We start from the raw sequence: 6,784 nt of genomic DNA, 5'->3' as shown, positions 1-6,784 counted from the left end.
TTTTCTAACAACTCAATTTTTGGGTATTATGAAAACCAAGTTTTTCTTATCCAAGAATTATTTAGAAAATACCTTCAACCGGCCGATCGTGTGGGTGCGTCCGTCGGCTCCGTATCCGCCGTTAGATCGTTTGCTAATCAGACGGACAAGAGCAACCCCACGCCCACCTCCCTGTACACAACTGAGCAGTTATTTCCAAAAAAAGAAAATGTACAACTACGTGGCTTTTTTTTTGCAGCAGCGGTGACTCATCTGACCGGGGGACAATGGAGGTGAGGAATTTCGTTGGGTCCGACGAGGATGGCGTGCAGGTGGGTGGCGGGGACATCCGAGAGCCGTGAGGAGCGACGACTTGTGCGGCTAGGAGGGTGACGACATTGAGGATTCCAGCCGGATCCGACGAGGACGACCCACAGAAAGGAGGTGGGGGCTCGTCTCGGCGAGGTCCGATGGGGTTGATGGCGAGCGTCACAATAGGTACTTGCGACGACAACGGCTCACTATGCTCCTGCGGCGCATGGTGTTCTTCAGTGAAGCATGTTTTCTGAACAAAGGTCTTGTTACAATAGTTAGTGATGTTTGTGAAACAATGTTGTTGTTTCAAAGAGGAACCATACAGAGAGATGTTTTTGACAACATCATCGATGTTTCTGAAACAAAACTCTTTGTTGCAATAGTCACGATTATTTCTGAAACAAAATTCTTGTTGCAAAGAGGAATAGTATGGCGAGCAACTTAGATGGGACGGCTCGCGAGGCGGGCAACAACTTTTTTTAGTCCAAACACACTCTCATTTATTGATCAATATCCAAATACATAGGAATACAAGATAAATCCGGGGGATTAAGTAGCCAGAGATGGCGTCCCGGAGAGAGTCCCAAAGTGTGTTTGGCGAGGCTGTGCGCCTCAAAATTTGTCTCGCGCCCTTCGAAGATGAAGGAGCATGCTGAAAACTGTGAACCTCGGGAGATGATCTCTTTAACAATGCTCGCGTAACGGCCGCCCGTGCCCTTGTGTATGTCCGCGACAACCTCCTTGCAATCTGAGGCTACCAACACATGAGATAGTGAGAGGTCGAGGGCAAGGGAGAGAGCTTCTCTGCACGCCAAGGCTTCGAGTGTCGCCGGATCATTAATACCTGTGTATCTTACTGCTGATGCACCAAGATACTTTCCCATGTCATCCCTGCAAACGGCACTTATAGACCCATCATTTGATGTACGCGAAGTAGCCCCATCAACATGAATTTTGCAGTAGCCTGCAACCAGCGGGATCCGTCGTCGCCTCAAGTGCGTGCTGGCCGTAGAAGAACCGGCCGGTTTCTTTTTTACTCTGGACTCATTAAGCTCACGTAAATACGTGTTGATGAAATGGTTGGTAGCATGTGGGGACTGAAAATTCTGTTCGTGAATGGCCTTGCGGCGCGCGTGCCAAATCGCCCATAGGGTAACTAGCACTCTAGTGAAATCTCCATGAGGTAAGCTATCCAACAAGGCGGGCAACAACTGGTTCTCTAAAAACTAGTTGTTTTAGCACCTCTAAAAACTGGGACCGCCTATAAGGTGCGTATATAAGATTTGCGTTTTTATTTTAGCCAGGCCAGTACAGCCTGGGCCGTAGCCCACGGCTACATTCGGCCTGTTAATGCCCAAAGGCCCGCTCGGAGCTGGTTGCCGGTCTCCGACGTTGGATCGAGCCGACGGCTCCTATCGACCAATACCAGCGCCGGGTCAAACCCTAAGCACGCCGGCCATGGCGGTGCGGCAGCCCCGTTCGTCGGAGCAGCGTGCCTGGCCTCAAGGCCGCGCGCTCCTCTGCCGAACGGTGCTAGCCGTGTTGAGCACATGGCGATATCGGAAGCCTGTTCGCGCCGGCGACGTGTGCGGCGCGGGGCCACACAACATTCGCGTCCGATAGGGCGGCGCCGCCAGCCATTTCTTCCCGCCGGCCATCAAGAGAGACGGCGGCGTCGTAGCGTCAGTAGGTAGGCCCCGAATCCCTTTCTCTTCATCTTAATTTCATCATTTTGGGCTTCAAACTTTGGGGGTTTGAATTTGCAAGTTGGGTTTGCCGTCCAGGGTTAGTGTTTCGGATTGGGGAAATATTTTTTGGATTTCCTTCAACATTCAATTCTAACTGAATAGATTAAATATCATAATTATCTTATCAGCACCGACCATTAGCAATTATAGCCTTAACCGAAACAATAAACGACTAAAACATGATCAATGGCTTTAATACTGTATGCCACATCTAGTGCTTAACCATGCAATTATCATAACTGAGGGTAAGGTGGAACTTAATCATGATCATCAACTGAAAGCCAGTAACGTCTGAATGCTTTGAAGCAGTGGGGGTAGTGATCTCGAGGCACCGGGTCAACGGCAATGTGGCTACCCTCGTTGTCAGGCCAGAAGTCACCTGGTGGACTTAGCCCTGCACTATATGTCACTGCTGCTGCCAATGTAGCTGCAACCAGCAAGAAACTATGGTTCCGCTCCAGTTCCTCCTCTTTGTCATGGAGAGGAGCATCTGGATCATCTCTTATGTTGTGCCTTCTGCTGAAAATTTGTGCTATATAGAATCCTCTCAGAACCTCTGGATATCCCTGAAAATTTCTCGAAGCCATCCAGGCGCTAGATGCTGGAAGAACACTACATTAAGTGTGACATATGTGAAGATGCCAACAAGTAATACCCAAATGTAAACGGATGTTCTGACCTCCCTGTATCTCCCAGCAGCATAGGCCCCCATAAGTCCCAGCAGGTCAAGCAACATCGCGAACTGCAGCGAATGGAGCCAAATTGCATTCCGGCACAGCTCCCTGACCAGAAACAGGATCAGAACAGTGAGTGATGTCATGAATGCCGTTGTGTTGCAGTAGAACACCTTGTACCGCTTGGTGTGGCTAAGAAACATGACAATGTCACTGGGAAGGTAGCTGGTTATCTGGCCAGAGCATTGATTACGGGTTGAGCTACTACTCAAGACAGCAACTAGTCGAGACTAGTGGCTAGACTAGTCTATGAGTCACACTCTGGGTGTCGACTAGAAATCTCGTGTAGACTAGTTCGCCGAATCGAGCAGTCGAAGGACCAGTCGTGCACCTTGAGTCGTTCGACTAAAAAAGAATTATGGATTGGGAGGGGATAAGTGAGCCACCCGCCCAGCCCGCAGCCTGTGGGAGGGAAAATTTCGTCTCCTAGGTTTCCAGCTCGCTCTGAGCTGCCTTGCCTGGGAGTCTGGTAAGAGGCGCCACCTGCAACCATTATCCCACTGGCGCTGCCACCCACCACCGCCTCTCCGCCACTGCGCTCTGGCCCTTTCCCTCCATTGCTCCTGCTCTCCCTGCATCTGCTGGCTACTGGATCCACTCATCCGCCAGGTTGCAGCAAGCAAGCATAGTAATTTCTCCCTTCTCCCCTTCCCTTCTTTGATTTGATTTCCCCCCTGCCCTCTTCCTTATTTCGTTTTGCTTGCCTCAATTTCAAGACCCTTAGGTCTGAACTGCAAAGTCTACGCCATTGGAGATATCTCCTTCAAGAAGCCAACTAGGAGCAAGGATCCAGCAAGGAAATATGCTTATTGGCCTGATCTGTAAGACAAATTGACCGCCAGTAAGAGTCAAAAGGATATTAGAAAATAGCTTTGGATTTAGCCACTAAGAAATGATCGTGCTTTCATTGAAAAAATAAAACAAAGCAAAGAAACTAATAGTGTTTCCATTCGGTTATTTCTAGTCAATTCCCAACTTTGTGTAACTTTTTCTTTTTGCAATCAAAGCTTTGTGTAACCGTTTCAATTAAAGTATCTCTTGCAGTAGACCAGTGTTTTATTTAGGACACTATAAAACCGAGCTCCTTGCCAGCCCTCTCACCGTCTCACGCGTTGAGCAGTTTAGTCCGTTTGATTTCGCATTCTCACAATCCTTGGCCGTCCGATCACAATTCTATCCTCGCCTGAGCCATTTGTGCAATTTCGTGGGCTCATTGATCACAATTTCGAGGGCAGCTACTCTGGAGGAAAATTTGAAGTAAGCTGTTTGATCGGGCCTCTCTTCACCTCAGCCAGCCCGTTTCTGTGGCAGCCCATTTAGCGTGATGAAAATCTGTTCGGGCAGTGTACAGCCGACCGAGCAACTCAGCCCATCAGGTCCTCCTGCTCTGCTCGGGTGAGAAAAACATTCCCACCTTTACGAGTGAGCCGACTCATCTGATGTGCCTCATGGCACGGCAGAACTGCGGTACATGCTTATATATGCCGCTAATAATTCCTTGCCCAGCCATCCGATGGGAGCTGCGTGCAAAACTGGTGGATACGTAAGAAAAATCATTAGCCAAATATAACACTGCCCCGTCCGTTACTCTCGCGCGCCGTGTCGCTGGTTCGGATGTTTAACTGAAAATCCATACGTCTAAATGAAAAGGCACAAGTGTATACTGAACAAGCAAAACAAGGGAAGGTACTCTGAATTTTCTGATCAATGCGGCAGTAGCAGCCATGCGCTAGGAAGACCTACTTCTCAAAGACAAAAGGGACCAGTCTAGGAGTACATTGGCCCTGGTAATTGTCAGTGGTGCTTCGTAATGCATCTGCTCTTTTTTCAGACCAGTCTGGTTCATCTACCTGCAGATTAATGCATTTAGTAAAGGGACCAACAATGTATATTGACTCCTGAAAAATGGACATGTTTCTGATTAAAAGGATGAGCTGACACTCTTGCACATCTCTGACACTTGTTCAGGTGTAAGTGAAAAGGAATAGCCAGTTACATACTGAACAAAGAAATTCAGACCATGCGTACATAATAATATCACCACTGCTCTAAATCCCAAAAGGCCCAAACACTGAAGCCACATGAAACGGGTGTATATTTCAGAGAACTATATATAGGTACTGTGCGGACTTCACCACTGCATCTAAATCATGAGCACTTCATTTGACAACGATCAAAGCAAGTCTTGATCATCCTATGGTATGATCAGATCAGCTCTCAGAAAGAAATCATACTCTTATACAAGTGTGAGACAGACACAGATATACTACCATTGGATTAGCAGTGAGTGGAATATTTATTTGGCAGGACAAGCAAAGACGACAATCATGGACATCCCTGACAAAAGCTCTTTGGACATGGACAACACTACCAGTGTGTTCAGCAATCAAATCTTGATGGGAACGAGCATGGATCCAACTTGTGCGTTCAGCAATCAAATCTTGATGGGAACGAGCATGGATCCAACTTGTGCGCTCTCCGGAGCAACAACTCCTCCAGGTAACAACATATATACTCCATTTCTATAGCTAGCTTCCGTATTAGTACTCCTCGTTTTGTATTCTGGTAGATGCATGCTCTATCACATGACATGAGAGAACAACACAGCATCTAATCCTACAATAATATAATTCCCTCAGTTTGCAGTGCACCGGTCATGAACGGTTTGAAGTGATGTAACTCTAGCTTTCTTTTATTTTTGTGAGACACAAAGCTAGAGTGGCACAGCTAGCTATAAGTCACAGAGGGGCGTGTCTAGTTATTTTTGTGAGTGAGACACAAAGCTAGAGTGATTGAGACACAAAGCTAGAGTGAGACACAAAGCTAGAGTGATTGAGACACAAAGCTAGCGTGAGACACAAAGCTAGAGTGGCACATATGCTGTAGTACGTAGTAACACATATGCTAGCTAAATTGATCACTCTGATAAAGCTAGCTAGCTGCTTGTCATTGACAGCATCTTAACAGTGAAAATTTGGAGTTATTAGAATTAAACACGACATATGAGTCCGTGTTGGTTTCCATCAGCTAGTAGGATTGGAGGTCTTAGCCGTGTAGGTTAGATTACTAGTCCTAGCTACTATTTATACATGTGTATAGAGCCCCTTGTAAACACCAGATCGTTGAGAAGCAATAAAGAAAGCCATGAGTGATATGCCCCTGTGGCTAACCAAAAAATCTTCCGATCAGTATTTTCTGTTTGCCATCGCCAAGTTTGCGAGTTCTCATCGAGACGTTCTGTCGTGATCCAATTGATCCAAACGCTACAGAGGAAGCTTACCGAGGTCAGGTGCACGTACGCAAAGTGTGCTAGTGATACGACGTGTGCTACTGATAAAGAAATCAATTAAGCAGCTTGCTTGCTAGCTTCCAAGCCAGCTTTGCACGAACGTTTGTTTGCTCTGCGTGATTTGATCCAACGTTCTAAAGCAAACAGGAGTTGCAACCTTTTCTCTCCAAGCAAAGTGTGCTATTGATAAAGTGTGCTAGTGATACGACGTTGCAACCTTTTCTCTCCGAACAGGAGTTGCACGTACGCAAAGTGCGCTACTGAAACGACGTGTGCTATTGATAAAGAAATCAATTAAGCAGCTTGCTTGCTACTGTAGCTTCCAAGCCAGCATTGCACGAACGTGTGTTTGCTCTACGTGATTTGATCTAAAGTTCTAAAGCAAACAGTAGTTGCAACCTTTTCTCTCTCCCCACTCTGTTGCATGCCAGATGGATTCCCACTAAAGAAAAGATGTGTAGATGGATAGATAGGCCGGCATTTGATTCTTGAGTTGCACGTTTTGTTCCCTATACCTTTTCCCTTGGCCTTTCCCGTGTTTCATACAGATTCTGTTGCATGCCAGATGGACTCCCACTAAAGAAAAGATGCGTAGATGGATAGATAGACCGACATTTGATTATTGAGTTGCACGCTTTGTTCCCTATACCTTTTCCGATGGCCTCTCTCGTGTTTCATACAGAATCTGTTGCATGTCAAATGGACTCTCACTAAAGAAA

General features: G+C 46.8%; 1 long non-coding RNA gene across 2 annotated transcripts in view; it reads left to right on the top strand.

Annotated features, from left to right (window-relative positions):
• The first annotated feature begins 3,106 nt into the window (after positions 1-3,106).
• The window catches only part of LOC119301985, a 7,328-nt gene continuing 3,650 nt past the window's right edge, over positions 3,107-6,784 (top strand). Inside the window, exons 1-3 of one of the 2 annotated variants that reach the window (XR_005147281.1) lie at positions 3,107-3,404; positions 3,493-3,597; positions 5,084-5,275. This is a non-coding gene — a long non-coding RNA (uncharacterized LOC119301985). Of the gene's footprint in view, positions 3,405-3,492; positions 3,823-5,083; positions 5,276-6,784 lie in introns of those variants that run through there. The other variant, XR_005147280.1, reaches the window with a different exon arrangement.

This window comes from Triticum dicoccoides, chromosome 5A (genome assembly GCF_002162155.2).
Source record: "Triticum dicoccoides isolate Atlit2015 ecotype Zavitan chromosome 5A, WEW_v2.0, whole genome shotgun sequence".
Lineage (NCBI taxonomy): Eukaryota > Viridiplantae > Streptophyta > Magnoliopsida > Poales > Poaceae > Triticum > Triticum dicoccoides.
Note: the sequence above shows the minus strand (reverse complement) of the source record. Positions and strands in the feature narration are given on the sequence as shown.